The following is an 18,909-nucleotide window of genomic DNA, read 5'->3' as shown; positions in this document are numbered from 1 at the left end:
CACAGCTAAATTGCGATCGCAAACGCTGAATTTCTGAGAATTTCAGCGTTTACGATCGCAATTTAGCTTCATACATATGCCCCCTATAATGCCCCCTATATTTGCAAAAAATAGTGTAGTACAGTGCATTGTTTAATTTTTAACATGTTTTAATTTTTTTAAGTACTGCAGTACTTTCTATCCCACAATACGCTATACATTTTTTTTAACTATATCAAAACTTGTAAGTAATTTTCCCTACCTATTACAACCTTTTTTTAACTTCTTTTTATTGATAATCAGAAAAAAAATCCATTATGAGAGCAATTTCAGTTTACAGTATATCTCAATTAAAGCACATAGAAATAGTAATGAAGTACAAAAACATAGCCCTTTATCTAGGTTGACCTTTGTGGGGGAGTAGAAAAAAGAAATTAAGAAAAAGAATCAATTTCACCACTTGTATCACTCCAAATCTCCTTGAATTTCTTCAGCGCATCCACCCTCCGAGCATGAAGCTCCTCAAATTTTCTAGCCCAATGCATTTTGTTACCTACGCTTCAAATGAAGGAGAGAGCGTGGACTTCCACTTTTGGAGGAATAGTGACTTCGCAACCAAAGACCCAATAAAGACATACTGTAGCTGCCTCAGACTTATATGATAATCCGGGGTCGAGATCCCCAATAGCCCCCAGTGACGGTCAGTTTCCATGTGAAAATTTACCTTTTCACTAATAAAAGCAAAGACATTGGTCCAAAAGACGAATAGTGTATGATAAAGAGACACAATAAGCAACTGGTCAGGGTAGAGGTACATTAACCCCATGGGACAGATGGAGTGTCCGTGAGGGACCTCTCATGGGAAGAAATTGCCTCAAAATGATTTTTTGGGGTGCACGCAAGGATCAGCGGATCCACCGCTGTGCTCATTACGTCTGAAATATATCTGTGGATCCAGATCCCAAATAACATTTTAAAAACCCAATCACTAACCCATTCACGCATTCTCTCACAACCCCCACACAACCACTCACATACCCTGTCAAGAGCCACTCACCTGAATCCCAGGTGTTTCTGATAAGGCAACACTTGATCCCTGACTCCCTCCTGAGATCCTGACAGGAGGAAACACTGCAATGACTACAGACCCCCAGGGGAAGGGGGTTGGAATAGAGAAAGACAAAACAAGATGCTGTGGTACTCCTCTAGGTCAGCTACCGTGGAGATTTGAAGGCCTGTCACCACTCTCGTGTCAGCACCGTTTTTGTATGAACGCCCCCGTCAGAGGGATATCTGTGGATCATAAGGACAGTTACTTCAAACAACATGTACTATACAAAGATATTTCCAAGACTTATTCTTATATAATTGCTCATACTCAAACAGATATCTTAACGTGGCTCTGTCTTTCTCCTACAATCAGAGAACTTTTGTCACATTGAACAGGTGTCCACATTACTATGGACTACTCGGCAAGTTTCACCTTTATCAATCATGCAACATCAAAAGTTCAACATCAAGCATCCTTGGCACCTTCTTATTTGTCCCACCATGTGCCGCGCATAGGGTGCCCAAATTGAAGTCTTGCTATAAGGCAGATCCCTGACAAACACACTGGAGATTGAGCTGATTGAGGTTCATTCTTGGCAGAGCCCTGCCAATCCGTGATTCTATTATGTGCTTTAAAATTAAGAATTACCTTGTTTTTTTCAATTTTGATCGCTGCTGAGCTCAGAGCACTGGAAATAAACTGGAGCATAATCAGAATATCTGCTGTCAAGTCAACTGTTCTTTCTTGTGGTTTGTTCTTCTATGGATTTCGATCCTGATACGGAAGTTCACATATACTAAATATTAGTTCCTTTTTATTAAGTGATTAAGCTAGTGTAAAAGGTCCTTTTTTAATTTATTCTGTTTTATTTATTGAATCTCCTTTTAATGTTGATCTTATAAAGGGCTTATGTTACATTGTAACTTTTCATCTATCTGCTATTGAGTGGCTGGTTAGGTCTTTATTTATTATTTGTTTCAGTAGGAATTAATATCATCATCCCGGGCAAAACTGAAAAGCTTCTTATTGAAGAAAATAACACTGGTATCACAGTACATTGTTTTAGGTTCATATATTTATTGCAATCATATGGCGGCTACCTTTAGGTTGCAGCATGCATTTTCTTTTCATATTTGTAGCAAATGATTGCAATAAAAATAAATAGAAAACCATAACCATTGCATCAGCTTGCTAAGGTCAGAACTTTTGGCTTTGCCAGTGCTTGTTTAACATTGCCTCGCAATAATTCTCAGAGCTAATCGCCTGGCATTTGATTTATACATACACAATCTATGGTCTTTGCCAGTGCTTGTTTTAAGAAGAGGCTAGGCTTTTCAGCTTTAGGGCCTTATTCAGAGTTTGGGGCGGGGTACTCGAAAATGTGATGGCTATCCTGTCTTTGATGTTACAAGAGCCATAGGGTATAATGCACTTGTAATACAGTGGGTGGGTTATACGCCATGTTTGTGACCGAGTATTCAGTCCATCAAACTCTACATATACCCTTTAGTCCATAAATGACAAGAGACCTGATTCGGGCAGAAGGCTCCCGATTTACTAAGCCATAAATGGCTTTGGGGCATATTATTAAGAACCACGTTATAATTATCGCTGTTTTAGCAGCAGGAAACTGCCGCTAAAACGGCAATAATGGGCTTGCTAATATGCGTTATAGAATTCCAATCGAAGCACCGGTTAGATGTCCTGCACATCTAACCTGGGCTTCTATTGGAATTCTATAACCCATATTAGCAAGCCAATTATCGCCTTTTTAGCGGCAGTTTCCTGCCGCTAAAACAGCGATAATTTTAACGAGGTTCTTGCTAATATGCCCCTTAGTTTTTACTGTTTCCAGCTTAAATGGCCTCTGCTTCAATATATGTCAAAAAGGAAACAACAGGGCATATTAGAAAGAAGCTCGTTAAAATTATCGTTGTTTTAGCGGCAGTTTCCTGCCGCTAAAACGGCGATAATGAGCTTGCTAATATGCGTTATAGAATTCCAATAGAAGCCCAGGTTAGATGTTCAGGACATCTAACCTGGGTTTCCATTGGAATTCTATTCCCAGGTTAGATGTTCAGGACATCTAACCTGGGCTTCTATTGGAATTCTATAACGCATATTAGCAAGCCCATTATCGGCTTTTTAAGCGGCAGTTTCCTGCCGCTAGAATGGCAATAATTTAAACAAGCTTCTTGCTAATATGCCCCTACATTCCCCTGATATTGTTTTCACGATCTCCCACTTTTATAACGTTGGCCTGTATGTTAGTCACATATTAGACACAGTGTGGAAGAATTGGCACCACATTTCACCTCCTTTGATTTAAGAATCATACACAATTGGGTTTTGTCACACACTGACTCTATGGAAAACACACTGTGAGTCTTGCATATTATTTAAGAGCTCATTAAATAAAAGCCCATACATTTTGAATTCTTCTTACAGACCCTGACAGTCTATGGAGCTGGTAATCTTCCGGGTTAGTTTTATGTCTTCTGCGGCATGGGTGCTTTAGACTTGACATGCACGTAGCTCTCGTGCATTACCAACATTAGGCGCTCCCAATAAGAAATATGTAGCGTCAATCCTGCTCGGCAATTAAGCATACATTTCCTGCGGTGGAGAGAGGATGCAATGACTCAAGTTGTCACTTTTCCTAGGCCCAAGTGCTGCATGGATTGAAACGCAGATCGATTTACGTGGCATGTTTGTTGTACGGTATAAACCGAAGGCACTCCCTAATGAATGGCTTGTTATGTTTGGTAGTAAACAGAGGCTTTAATTCAGTTTGATCCACTCAGACTTTTTAAGCCTGCGCTTTACTACAAGAATCCACAAATAAGCAAGTTCTCGACAAGGAGGCGCAGGATGCATTCTGCTGGGAGGTATCTGTGCTCCGTGCACACACAGATTAAAGGGTCAATTTAGTGAATGACGTCACAGTAGGTCTCAAACCCTAAGCAGACATGATCAAGCAAATGTTGCTCATGATTATGAGTAAAGAGGGCTGGTTTTTTTTCCTACAGTGGATGGCTTCTTTAAAAATCATGCCTAGGACCTGTTTCACAAGAGTCGGATCATAATGCAATTTTTAGCTTTACGCTGCAACTTGCGGTGTGAGAAATTTTCAAATGTCTTGAAGCCTAAACTGACTGTTTATAGGAAGATACAAACTGCATGTCTCATTATTATTAATTAGGCAGAATTCGGCTTGAGATTCATTGAGCACAGTTTTGAATGCTGGGCGGCGGAGGGCTCTGAGAAACAGTAGATCTCCAACCCCACATTTGCATGTGCAATGTGCCTGCTTAACGACACGTCTCTTAAAAGGAAAGAAGTCAAAATGTCACAAGAAATGGTACAGAGCAAAGGTTTTAACGGAGAGAGCCTACATTTACCCCAATATCTGCGTATGCTCTTCATAGGGTTTCTAGACTGCTCAAGCACATTGTAGGCTGTTCAATATTGGCTGGCAGTAAGCCACTGTTTAGACAGGAAGATCCTCTGCAAGTTAGATGGACACATTCCCTGCCCTCAGTGCCCAACTGTTTGTGAAATTGGTATCCTGACTTTTAGGTTTGATACTGGCTTCATACAAATGTATCGCATGTTCAAATGTATATGCCTGTCCCTGACAAAATACTGTCCAGGACTTCTCCAAGAATGAGGTGAACCAAGTATACCTTCATGACCACTCTTGAGTAAAGTTCCACTGTTGTATGAAACGCAAAACCTTGCCCTGACCACCCGTGTGCATGTTCACTGTGAGTGTGTACAGTGAGTGTGTGTGACACATTTTATTTCAAGACTCTGAGGGGGATATTAACAAGGGAAGTGGCAGAGTGAGGTGTTAGCCTTTCTGGCTTAACGCCTCACTCCGCCACTTCAGAAACACAGGGCTGCACCATATTTCCAAGAATGTGGTCCAGCCCTGTGTTTCCCCCTGCGCTGGCACTACACTTAACAGCCTAGTTGCAATACAAGCAACCTTGCACCATAGTGCGAGGGTGTTTGCGTGCAGGGGGAAGATTGTTTTTGTGCAGGAAGATCCACCTTCCTGCACATGAACAATCTTTATATGCCGTTTTTTAACTTCTATGTGTGCTGCTTAATGCAGCACACATAGAATTTGCACAACGGCATTTAAAAAAATGATTATTCAGGTGCAGGAAGTGGAACTTTCCTGTACATAAACAATCATTGGCCTTTTGCTGTTTTCCTGTGTACTGCACAAGGCAGCACACATGAAAACAGCAACAACGAGGAGAAATAAAACATTTCCCTTCGTTGCACCAGGGTAAGACCAAAAACCTGGTCTTAATTCTTGCATGGTCTCCTATTTACGCCTCCCTTGTAAATAGTGGGCAGCATCATAATCAATGGTGTTGCGGTGAAACGCCCACAGCAACACCCATTGCCCTCCTCTTTAATGCTAGGCATAGCGTGAAAGGGGGCCTTATTTACAAGGCAGCGTTAAGACACATTAAGTGGCTTAACTCTGTCTTGTAAATAGGGCGAAGCCCCTATCGCCACAGGAACGTCGTAAAAAGTGTTGTTCCCGTAGCTATAGGGGCTTGTAATTATGCCCCTGAGTATCTATGAGTCTGAGTACTGGGATGCCTGTATTCCTGTGACTGGAGAGTGAAGACAGACAAAGAAGTGAGGATGAAGACTTGGCGGCGTTTAAAATTTCAAAGAAGACTTTGTCAGCAAGGGGCCACTATTCTTCCTCAGCACTGCCTTTTGGTAGATGGTAGGGGTTGGGAGTGGGACTGCAATTTTTGTTACTTAGGGTGATGAAGTTTGTAAAGCAGGCCTGCTCTTTTGTCAGTCTCTGAATGCTGCTTCAAAAATGCTGATGACAGCCAGGTTCAGAAAACTAACACTTCATTATCCTTAAGTTATGGGTGCTCTGGATAAGAACCAGGCTCAGTGCTAGTTGCGGTGAGAAGCATCATTTTACACAAAGGCTGTCTTTGAAGAGCAGCCTTAGGATGGTTCTAACCAGTCTCAGAACGTATGAGAGTGGATCTACATTTGCATCTGGAAAATGTGTATGACAGTGAGATCCAAAACACCATACATTGTTCCCATGCCAAGTTCTTGACCAAGAAAGAGAGCTTGCCACTGAGTACTGGAAGTGCTGCTGTGTAACTAGAGCTAGTGTTTGCCTGATAGCTACTTTCTTAGAGGTTGGGGGGGACATCACCTGAAGTTCACACTTTCTGGTGGAGGAGTTCAGGGTCTGTCTTTGAGCCTAGAATCCAGGATGCTTGCTGAGAGAGAGAAGAAATGTGCCTGGCTCTGCAGGAAGAGAGACTATTTAGGAGGAGAGACGTGAGTTTCCAGTGAGGTAATCCCAGTGAACTATACTATGTTTGTGACAGAAACATGTCACCTGGCAGTCCGCCACGTGTTTCATGACCTGTCGCTGATGCCGCAATTGCTGAGGAGTGAAGGTCTGCATCACAATGCAGAGAGTCCAATTTGCATGGCATCTCCCATTGGCCAAATATATCACCTGAGAAGATTCACCTGTATGCTGCAGGTTTGAGTCTTTGCATTGGCGCCACATCCTGTAATTCTGGGCAAATCACGAAGGGCCTGATGTAGAGTTTGGCATATGAGAATTTTCTCCACCAGGGCAATGGTGTGAAGTACTCCGTCACCTGAGGAAGTACTCACGCACCAAATTATGAGATGTCTGCTGGCGCTCTGGACATCTCTCGCATTTACAGGAACTACCATCACAGAGGTCCTTTGAAAGTTTAATGGATGGCTCAGTCAACATGATTGGGCCATGCGTCAAACTTTCAAGTTTTTTTATTTTCAAAAAGAAAACCCCAAAGCAGGATGTTCTTTTTGAAAATAAAAAAACAATGACCACCTTGCAATGGGAAATCTCTCCCATGGCGTGGGAGTCATTTTGCAGTTTTCCCTGTCCGTTACTGCCAGGTTTTTCCTGGCTGTGACGGACAGTGAAAACTGTTCATGTGTTTGTGCATTCTAAGTAGGGAAGGTGAGCACAAACCTCTGATGGTCTTTACTTTGACAGACCGTTAGAGATGTTTGTAGGTGGTGGAGATGGGGCAGTCTCCCCCGGCCACATACTCGAGTTCTGCCTGACTCTAAACAAGGTGGACGGAACTTCGCTGTGGTGGAGAGGGTGAGGTGTAGCTTTTGTGACAGAATATCCTCTCTGCCAAAGTGTAATTTGGGCCCTTAATCTTAAACTCTTTTATATTGAATGGTGACAAGATTGAGGTGATGGTATTGGGTAAGAATCCACAGCTCTGGGGCCCCACGACTGGGCTGATATGGTACTAATCCTAAACCCACCAATCCATGGCAACATCATGTACTTGGGGCAGATAAGGTTGCGATACTATGCGTACAGTTGGTCCAGAATTAGGCCACCAGTCTCTTATTCCATCTTCCAAAACACTTGCCTGCATTTGGCCTCCTCTGAAATCTTCACTGGTTCACGGTGTACAAGCAAATTCATTTCATGGCACTTTCCTTTATGCACAAAATCAGCTGGTGCACAGGACCTCGGTACCTGCAAAAACTGGTGGTTCCCTATCATCCCCCTAGTACACTTTGTTTGAGCAATCAATTCCTTTTTACAGTCCCTAGAGTCAGCCGCACCCAAATGGGTGCCGCTCTGTCTCTTCTTTGGGCCTCAGGCTATGGAACACCTTTCATGAGTCTCTGAGATGCTGAGCCTTCTTATCTACTTTGAGTAAGGAATTGAAAACCTGGCTATTTTAACTCTCATTTCTAAGGTGTTCTTCCTGTCCTCAAAGAGCTCGGATATCCTGGGGGGAGGGGGAGTAGCTGCACGCTATATAAGAAATTAATAATAATAATACTTCTAGGGCCGTATGACACAAAGGGCCCCTGGGGCGCAACGGCTGTTTGCGCCCTCTTTGCGCATCCCAGATACACTTTGGAATTACAGAAGGGACCGCAGATGCTTGTGCGTCCCCTTCTGTAATACCGATAGCGCTGGTGCTTCTAGCGCTATCTCCAGGGGCGCCCTCATTTGCCTCTGCGCCCGCGCCGTATTACAGACGCAGGCACAGAGGCAAAGAAGCACTGTCAGTGCGACCCCTGATAGCAGGCCTCTGGAGGGGGGACAGAGTTTCCTATGCACACCCCAGATATCCCCTTACAGATTGATTGAGTCACTCTCTGCTCCTGCCTGAAAGGGGATCTCTAATTCCCTTTAAAAGTGCAGTCAGGTTGCCGCCTGCTCAGTGAAACACACAAGGGCTGCTTCAAAGCCTCTCCTTATTTCATTTGAATGCACTGCCCCTAGGGCAGCACTAGTTTGCGGCTGCCTTGGTGGTAGCACATTATATGTAATAAGGTGCAGTTTCTCTATTTGCACCTCGTGCACCTATTTTAAGATGCATCGGGCGCAAACAGGGACAGTGCTGCCTATACATAATAGGGCCCAAGGTGCTGCTTCTCTTGTTACGCTTGTGAAGACTAGTGCCATGATATGGTTAAACATCCATGAATACACTACATGTATTATCAATCTCACTCACTTAATAGAGAGATGCTAAGAACATTGACCACTGTTGCCTATTCCATATCTGTTCGGTAAACAGACTAAAGGAAACATTAGGTTTCTTGTGCTGTTAAAACAACTCTTTGGAATGATTTCTATCCACATATTGAAGATTTGTGCCATGCAATTGCTTTGTCTCTTTGTCCAAGTATATTGATATTCCTGAGATCCCAATGCTACACTCTTTACCATGGTAGACTTATTCTTTCACTTGCCCTTCCTCTTTCTCTCCTCTTTTCCTTCTCCTTTTGGGTACTTTACCTCCCTCTTCTATTCTTTATGCTTGTTGTTGTTGTACTATTTCAATTTGAATTTTCAATAAAAGAGATTTGAAAGAAAACAACTCTTTGTACAATCACTAAAGTCATTAATCGTAAGCAAGCATGAAAAAGAAATTTCACCCATAGAGGCCACGGTTCAGTTTCTTAGCAAAAGGGCCAACTTTGCTTGGAACATGTTACTATGAGCAGTAAAATGCTCCAAAAAATGTTTGAGGATAATATTTCGTTTTTTAATCCATCGCTATTAACAATGTTACTGGAAAGTTAAAGGTACATTCTGAGTTTTGCATGACTGCATTCGTTTTCCTGTCATGCTCATGAGTGATTATTGATACGCTGCCTGGCCCCAGTGGTCCAGGATGTATTCATAAGCAGCTGTTATCCATTTCCCGTTGGGAGCCTACTTGGGTTTTGGCTCGAATTAAAGATGGCGGCTGAGTGCATCTTGTTGTTTTATGTGGTTAGCACTCAACTCCTTCTCCTAAAAAGCCTCAATAAAGGCACTTTCTCCCGGCTCATTAAAAGAGAGGCACCTGCAAAAGCTTATAACTGTAAACCGAAATGGCAGCTTTCCAGGTTGTGCTGTCCAATTATTTTTCTTCTGCATGGTGTAAAAAGCAGCAGCAATCAATAAAAAGCAATCTCTAAGTTAAGAGTCATTTTAGTGAGTGTGTTGATTGAGCACCAAGCCCATGAAAAATAGCATATTATATTAAAATACTCTACAATGCCTCTTGCTTTGCTTCCAGCCATCGCGGCATGTTATGTAGTCTTTAAAAGCAAACAGCGCAAATATTCCCTGAGCTCTAAGTAGTAAAACCCGTGATAACGGCCTTTTCAGTCCAAAGACAACATCTATCTGACACGAGCTGAAACCCAATGTCTCCTTCATTTTCAATCAACTAGTGAGTCTGCACCAAAAAAAACACAGAAATTGTCTCTTTATCGTTAAATAATTTTACTGGGTGCGTAGCAATTATCCAAGTGTTGTATTCTGAAAGTTAGTAAGAGATGAAAAACAGTTCACCCTTTCTAACTAGAAAGGGGATGATTTTGGCATAGTTCATCAATGTATATTTTAAGTGTTTTCTCCATGATAGACCTGCTTTACTTGTTATTAGTAAGGCTTGCAACACCTGGGGTCATTTTATCAAGAAAGGGCGATACATTATCGCCGCTTTTATCGGCAGGAAATTGCCACTAAAGTGGCGATAATGGGCTTGATAATATGCCCTTGTAAATTCCCATAGATGCCCAGGTTCTGGTGTGGGAAAAGGATCTTCTCCCTGCTTTGGCTCTGTGGAAGCGTCAGGTTTCTTTTGGCTACCTGGAGGGTGATTCTGTCGTTGAGGTATTGGGGTCCAGTGTTTTGTATGCATTTATAGGCATGGTTGAGTATCTTAAAAGTGACTCTCTTCTCGATGGGGATCCAGTGGAGCTTCCGTAGGTGTTGGCTGATGTGCTCGTGTCGAGGGATACCGAGGACCAGTCTGGCAGTGGTGTTCTGTATCGTCTGGAGCTTGCAGAGTAGAGACTTGTTTATACTGGCATAGAGGGCGTTTCTGTAGTCCAGCCTGCTGGTGATGAGTGCGTGGGTGACTGTCTTCCTTGACTCGAGGCAGATCCTTTTGAAGGTCTTACGGAGGATGCGGAGGGTGTTGAAGCAGCTGGAGGCAACGGCGTTGACCTGTCAGTTCATGGAGAGGGAGGAGTCGAGTACAATGCCAAGGTTTCTGGAGGGGTTCTTTGGGATCGGGGGTCCCAAGGGTGGTGGGCCAGCAGGTGTTGTTCCATGCCAATTCGTTGGTTCTAAGAACAAGGACTTCTGTCTTCTCCTAGTTGAGCTTTAGGCAGCTGTTGCTCATCCAGGCTGCGACATCCTGCATTCATTCTTGGAAGTTGAACCTGGTGGTGGCAGGGACCTTGGTGAGGGGGAGGATGATCTAGGTGTCGTCAGCGTAGGATACTATGTTGAGGCCGTGCTGACGGACGATGGTTGCGAGGGGGACCATCTAGATGTTAAAGAGGGTTGGACTGAGTGATGATCCCTGTGGGAGTAAGCAGGTGATTTCTGTGGGTTCGGAGAGGAAGGGTTGTAGTCTGATCCTTTGGCTTCTGCCGGTGAGGAACGATCGGATCCAGTCGACGGCAGTTCCTTGTATGCCGGCGTTGTGTAGTCTGGCTGGGAGTGTGCGGTGTGAGATGGTGTCGAATGCTGCTGGTAGGTCAAGTAGAATCAGGGCTGTGGTGTGGCCTTGGCCTAGAAGGGTGCGGATGTCGTCTGTGGTGGCGAGTAGGGCAGTCTCGGTGCTGTGGTTGCTACGGTATCCGGACTGGGAAGGGTCGAGGATGGCATTGTCTTCGATGAACCTTGTTAGTTCTGCGTTAACCGTCTTCTCTGTGACTTTTGCAGCAAAGGGGAGGAGCAAGATGGGCCGGTAGTTCTTAAGGTCTGTCGGGCCTGCTGGGCTCTTGAGTAGGGGGCCTGACTACTGTGCATTTCCAGTACTCGGGGAATGTGCCGGTCTTGAAGGTGGGGTTGATGGTGTGTTGTAATTCGGGTGCGATGGTGGTGGTGGCTCTGTGGTAGACTTGTGGTGGGCAGGGGTCTGTGGGGGCCCCTGAGTCTATTCCTTTCATGAATGAGGTGGTCTCTTCGGTCGTGATTGGTTTCCAGGAGGAGATGGTGAGCTGGCTGGTGTTGCTGGTGGGCAGAATGGCTGTGGAGTCAGGCGTATGGTTGTTGAAATTGTCGTAGAGGTTTTTGTTCTTCAGGTGGAACTAGGATCCGAGCTTGTCACAGGTCCTGGGAGGGTGTGATGTCTGACTTTACTGCTGGGCTTGGTGCATTCCTGGATGACTCTGAAGAGTTCCTTGGAGTTGTTGGAGTTGGCGAGGATTTTGTTGTGGATGAAGGTCCTTTTTGGTGGTCCTAATGCGTTGGTGGTATTCTGTCATGGTGTCCTCGTAGGTGATGTAGTTTTCGAGTGTCTTGCTGTTTCTGTAGCTATTTTCCAGTCATCTGCAGGTGCGTCTGGCTTCTTAGAGGTCTTTGGTGAATCAGGCGGCTTTCCTGGGGTGCTGTTTGTCAGGGTTGCATAACGGGGCAAGCTTGTCTGTGCAGTTGGAGATCCATGTGTGGAATTACCTGGCAGCGAGGTTGGCTTCGGTTGCAGCGGTGGGGGTTGTGCAGTTGAGGTTGGAGTTGAGTTCCTCCTCGGTGACTCTGCTCCAGTTCCTTCTGTGGGGCACGGATCGAGTTTGGGTGGCTTGGGTTTGTCGACGAGGAAGTGTACGCGGTGGTGGTCGGTCCATGGGGGTTGAGTGCTGTGACTGAAATGGACGCTGTTTCCTCCTGCGAAGATGGGGTCAAAGGTGTGTCCTGCATTCTGGGTCAGTGTGGTGACTAGTTGTTTCAGTCTGATGATGGTGAGGTTGTCACAGAGGGTGGTTGAGTTGGGACCGCTGGGGTTGTCGAAGTGGAAGTTCAGGTCTCCGATGAGTATGTAGTCCGTGGCGGCGATGGGGTCGGTGATGGTGTCAGCGGAGAGGGCCGGTGGGCCTGTAGACAAGGGTGCCGCGGAGTGTGGAGTTGGGGCTGGTCTGTTCCTGGAAGTGATGGTTTTCGGCGGCGGAAAAGGTTTCACTGGAGGTGGTGAGGCAGAAGAAGCTTTTGTGTGCGATGGCAAAGCCTCGTCCCGGGTGGTTGGGGCTGTCCTTTCTCTGGATCTTGTATGCGTCCAGGATGGCGATGGCGATGTCAGTGGTGGAGGAGGCATTGGTCCAGGGTTCTGTGAAGAAAATGACATCGGGTGAGAGTGAGTCCAGGCTGTTCCAGATCTCCATGGTGTGTCTGTGCAAGGAGCGTACGTTGAGGAGGAAGCATTTTAGGGCATCGGCGGTGATGATGGCCGGGGCGGTGATGAAGGTCTGGAGGCAGTGGAGGCAGGAGAACTGGCCATTGGTCGAGTTTGGAGTGGACTGCTTGCAGTCGTTGCTTCTTCCGGGGTTGAGTGCGAGGAGAGTGGCTGCGTCATAGCAGTGGCGGGTTCGAGATCCAGGGTCCCTGGCACTGGTCGTGGCCAGGTCACGAACAGGCAAAGACGGGCTTGCCTTTGGCTTGCCAGCAGCCGCCATTAAATAGGGGGGGGGGAGGACATGCAGCTGTGAGGAGGTAGCGGGAACAGGCAGTGGGGAGGGGCCGCATGGGCAGCAGCGGCAGGGAGGAACAGGCAGGGCACACCAACAGAGAAAAACAGGCGGACACAATAGAAACAATAAGCAGGCAGCAGGAAACTAAAAACTGAGCGCAGGCACAATTCTCACAGTTAGCAGGCACTGGCAAACAAAAAGACAGGCAAATAAAGAGTGGGCACAGTAATTACAAGAAGAAGGCAACAATAAACGAAAAAACAGGCAGGCTAAACAGCGGGCACAATTAACTTAAGACGGGCACAGAACTGAGAAGGGGACACAATCACAGACCAGAACAGCGGGACCTGGGTAGCCTTGAATGCCTCCTCCTGGGGGTCCTGGAGGTCAGAGGCGGTGACACAGCTGGCGTAGCTGCTGGGTAGAGAGCAAGGCTCAGACCAGAGGTCTTGCTCACACTCTCCCACAGAAGCCGCCATTAAATAGGGGAGGGACATTCAGCTGGGAGGCGGGAGCGGGAATTGGCAGGGGGGAGGGGCCGCAGGGGTAGCAGCAGCAGGGAGGAAGGGGCAGGGCACACCGACAGGGAAAAAACGTACGGGCACAATAGCATAAGCATGCAGCAGTAAACTAAAAACTGAGTGAGGGCACAATTCTCACAGTAAACAGGCAATAGTAAACAAAAAGGCAGGCAAATAAAGGATGGGCACAGTAATACCAGTAAGCAGGCAACAATAACTGAAAACACAGGCAGGCTAAAGAGCGGTCACAATTAACTGAAGATAGGCACAGAACTGAGAAGGGGCACAATCACAGACCAGAATAGCGGGACCTGGGCAGCCTCGAAAACCTCCTCCTAGGGATCCTGAAGGTCAGCGGCAGTGACACAGCTGGCGGATCTGCTGGGGAGAGAGCAAGTCTCAGACCAGAGGTCAGAGGACTTGCTCGCACTCCCCCGCAGCGGCTTCCATTAAACAGGGGAGCGGGAGGGATGTGCAGCTGGGAGGTGGGAGCGGGAACCAGCAGAGACGAGGGTCCGCAAGGGCAGCAGCGGAGGGGAGGAGCAGGCAGGGCATACCAATAGAGAAAAACAGGGAGGAACAATAGAAACAATAAGCAGGCAGTAGTAAACTTAAAACTGAGACCGGGCACAATTCTCACAGTAAGCAGCCAATGGTAAACAAAAAGACAGGCAAATAAAGAGTGGGCACAGTAATAAAACGAAGAAGGCAACAATAACTATAAAAACAGGCAAGCTCTGCAAATGTCCGTGTGAAAATCAATGCCACGCCGCAAAAATGCGATACACGAATTTCCCCAAAAATGCAATAAGGCCAACCGCGGTGCAAAAAGTAGCGAAAACTAGCCACAGACCTGCAAATCCCACGTGTCTGGCGAGACAATGCACCAAAAAACCACAGAACGAATACACCACAAACAAGCCAAAGCACGTAGCAACATGGATGCACCCTGACCCAGCGCAGAGGCCAACTCGAACCCCACAACCCCACAGACTACCAGCAAGGAACAACTGGGTCAAAAAGGCCAAGGAGAAGAGGGAGAGGAAGACAGGGTGTAGACCGCAGGAAAACAAGACCCGCGTCACGGAGGTGACCGAATACTTCCAGCAGCTGACCCACTAGCAGACTACCTGGATTGCAGTCGGAGTGCCGAGGAGGCCAATCGAGGAGGCAAATAGGCACCGGCATGATGTAACAATCTAAACCAGGCACCAACCCGCTGCCAACAGGAAGGTAACAACAGCAACAGTCATCAGTGTGGAGACGGTACAAGGAGTAGGGAGTACGGACACAGCTCGAGAGGACCTGACACAACCTCAACAGGGAGTGCAACGAACAGCGACTGGGGTGACGTGGGAGATGGGCACAATGGCATACATGCACAATGAGGTGTAGCACACTGCACACCCAAAATCACCCAGCATCATGTCCCAGATCCCCTTGGCACACAGCAGCACACACACATAGCATGAACAGCACACCCACATTGACGACAACGTGGAACAATGCGCATAGCCAACACTGTAGAACAGAGGACACAACTGGCTCCGCGCATGCACAGAAACATGCCTACTACATCAGACAGAGACGGAAACTGTGAAATGGAAATATACGCATACGACCTCACATCCGTCATGTAGTCCTAATGTAAACTGTCCCGCAGAAGAATCCAGCACCCCCCAAACAGTCACAATGCACATTGCCATACAGCCTGCATGCTAACCAGCACAATGCGGCAACATACATGTCAAAACAAAGTCAACATGCACCTCCCGTTCACATCGCAGAGGGGCACACAACACCTTCAGCAGAGCACAGAATACAACACATCAGTGAGGCCGGAGAGGACCACCACACCATGGACACTGGCACTTTACAACAGCCCATGGATATCTCAAGCAACCCCCCGCCAGGACCTGGCCAGCCAAGCTACTCAGGGAAGGACACCGAGCCTGCAACAGACCACAAAGCCGGTAGCACCCGCAAGCACAGCTGGCTCACGACACTTCACCCACCCACACATGGCACCCCAATGCCATGTGTCACCATGCCAAAAGGAGGTGGCCCAACAGGTGTGGGTGCGGGCCGAACCCATGGAATGTAAACCAGGACACATACGTAGGTGTCTATCACCCTTCAGGGCCCACCTACACCCCACTAAGGAGACCCACACTGCCATAGAGACACATGCAGATGCACATTCACAGGACAGAACCACGCCCAGGGGCGCTCAAATAGCAATCACACACCCATGTTGGCTATGCGTACGATGGCCCTGGCCACTCCCCTTATGAACTGAGTGGGTGACGACAAAGCTACACGTCCAAGCTCCAACCCGCCGCCTGTGGTGACATGTCTGCATCCAATGTGCACAGCACAATGTAATGTTGTAGGGCCCAGGGCCCTCATGCGTACAAAACCAAAGGGACACATGCAGGTATCATGTTGAACTGGCTATGGGCACATGCGCCCAGCCCCGTTATTGGCAGGGCCACATGTACAGTGATGCCTGTGCTAGATGTGTGTGGGGTGAGTGTAAGCCATTCCGCATGGAATGTCTGGTGTTGGCAACCACTTGAACATTGGACACCAATGCAATGGAAACAGAAAACACATGCATAACAACGTCAACTGCTGAGGAACATGGAGTGAGCCGGAGAAAGTCCAGAGGACAGCAAACATGCAAACAGAAGTACCCGTGAGTTGCAGTGCACTGGGGTTAGAATACTAGAGATGAGCGCACTCATGTGAAGAAAAAGTCTCAGATTGTGTCCCTGCAATATGTTCCTGATGCAGATGCAGTGGGGTGTTGTAGACCTACATCATCTTCCCCGTCAAAGTCTCAGGGCCCCCACACTATGTAAATGTAAATGTAGAGTATTTATATAGCGCACTTCTACCCGGAGGCCTCGTAGCGCTGTATTCATAACGCTGTGGAACCCATCCTGGCTTTCCTGTGAAATGTCCACTCCTGGGCACCCCCAAGGTGAAGCTAGGCATCCAAGCGCTGCTGGGGCCGTTGTGGAGATTAAGCAAGCTATTGCCCAGAGTCACAGAGTGGGACCCATGATTAGACTAGGCACCGAGGCGAGAATTTTCAGGTCTGGGGAAATTGAGTCCAAGAGCTGCCGAGGTGGGAATTGAACCCTGGTCCCAGGCCAGACCTCTGCATCAGGGTCTGATGCTCTAACCATTGAGCCACGCTTCTCCACTATTTGAGGGGACATAGCTGCACAACTGCAGTATAGCACAAAACACAATCCGCAACAGACAATGGCCTGTGGTGCACTGAGTCACTGGCACCTGGAGCGCTGAGCAGGGTATCAGGCAGATGATGGCATCCACGACAGGCCTGAGCCACTCCGTAAGTCTGTCAGGACCACCGTTTCAACTCTGGCAGATGGCGGTTGGAGGTGGCCCTTGTGGTGGTGGCGTGTGCCTCCTGTGGTGATGCGAAGTCTGGGCCGGTCTGGACTAGCTTTGGTGTGTGAGACCTGGTGGGACACATTTGGGCCTGGAGGCTGCATACAGCTCAAGGCCACAGAGAAATGGCATTGATGACCCCAAGGCATACGGTTCAGGGGCTGTTAGAGCTGGCGGCGTGGGTCTCCCTTCCATTTTTGCTGTTGCCTCATGTGTTTTTGATGGTGTTAGATGCTTTTGGCACTGTGCCACAGCTGTCCAGTGACACAGTGCAAGTGCTCCCTATTGTACAATGATGTATTAATCAGTGGATCCATGTTTGGCTATTTAGTTTACTTGTCAGACTCTAGTACAGTGGACCAGGAGGGCCCAGGGCGTGTAAATCCAAATGCTGCTAGTGGGCTTGCAGCACCGGTTGTGCCACCAACAGAAGCAGCCTTGTAAAATGTGTCTAAGGTCTGCCATTGCAGAGCCTGCGTGCAGTCTGGTACTGTCATGCTGACTGGGCAAGTGCTCCCACTTGCCAGTCCCTAAACCTTCCCTTGTCTTCCTATCAGACACCCCTATGGTTGGCCCAAGGGCAGGGTGCATTGTAAGTATAAGGTAGGACAAGCCCTGATGTATGTGGCATGTCCTAATAGTGAATTATAGCCATTTTCGTGTTTCACTATTGCAAGGCTACCTGTTCTCCATAGGCCAGAATGGGCTGTTAGAATTATTATATTATATAATCCTAACTGACACAGAGAACATGGTAGAAATTCGAGTTTAGTATGCCTGAACTCAAAATGATAAAATACATCTTTTAGTGAAGTTGGTTTTAACATTCTGTTTGCAAATACCACTTTTAGTAAGTAGGTATTTGCTTGCCTAACCTTTCAAGCCTGCCTCTGCTAGGTTGTGTATTCCTTGTCTAGAGTTTGTGAGTGACAGGGCAGGGGGATTCCAAGAGACAGGATGAGTCAGCCCAGTGATGAATAGAGAGATTTGCATCTAGATGGGAGGGAGGAGTTGCATTTGAACCTTGAGTAGGGCTGTGCCTGTCTTCCACAATGCTGGCTCCACCTCCTGGGATGTGGCTGATGTCTCAGCACTGCACACTGAAAGAAGAGAAGGAGTCCTGTCAACAAAGTGCTCCAGGGCTGTATTTGTCTTCCACAATGCTGGCTCCACCTCCTGTGGGGCGTCTGATGTTTCTGCCCTGCACTGTGAAGGTAAAGGAGAAGTCTGGTAAACAGAGTGCTTCAGAACTGGTTTGGACTGGGCACAGGCCCCTCTCCGCTCAGAGAACAAAGGTTTTTGGGGTATAAGTATTGGGACACTGATCCCATGAAATTGGATCACTTTTGGACTACAAGAAGAAACCTCTGCTGAGGAGAGGAACCTGAAGAAACTGAGGAACGACTATTCCTAAGCTGCAGTGCTGCTTAGGGGATTGGCCTGCAGTGGTTGCCTTACCGCCAAAGAGAGGAGAAATGTAGTTTGTGTACTTTGCTTTCAACTTGTGAAGGATCTCCAAGGGCTTGAAAAAGAGCTTGCCTCCTGCTGAAGTCTCGGGGACAACAGACTTCACCCCCCAGCTTACCAGGGTTCTTTGGAAGTGTCTGCTGCTATTTTGGGGCTTCTGAGGGACTGCGTGCCGCAAGGAGCTGGAAGCGCGGCTCAACAAAGAAGAAGCCTGTCACCGTCGCTGTTGCTGCCGTTGCACTTCTGAACAAGGGTGTTGCCGCTGGAGTTGTCACTCTGCACCGCATCGAGAGAAGCGTCTTGCAACGAAGAATGAGCATGTAGCTGTCACTGCTGCTGCCGTCGCACTTCTAAACAAGGGTGTCGCCGCTGGAGTTGTCGCACTGCACCGCATCCCATCGAGAGAAGAGTCTCGCGACAAGGCAGAAGCGTGTCGCTGTCGCTGTTGCTGCC

The sequence above is a fragment of the Lissotriton helveticus genome, chromosome 9 (assembly GCF_964261635.1).
Source record: "Lissotriton helveticus chromosome 9, aLisHel1.1, whole genome shotgun sequence".
Classification (NCBI taxonomy): domain Eukaryota; kingdom Metazoa; phylum Chordata; class Amphibia; order Caudata; family Salamandridae; genus Lissotriton; species Lissotriton helveticus.
This window is presented reverse-complemented; position numbering follows the sequence as displayed.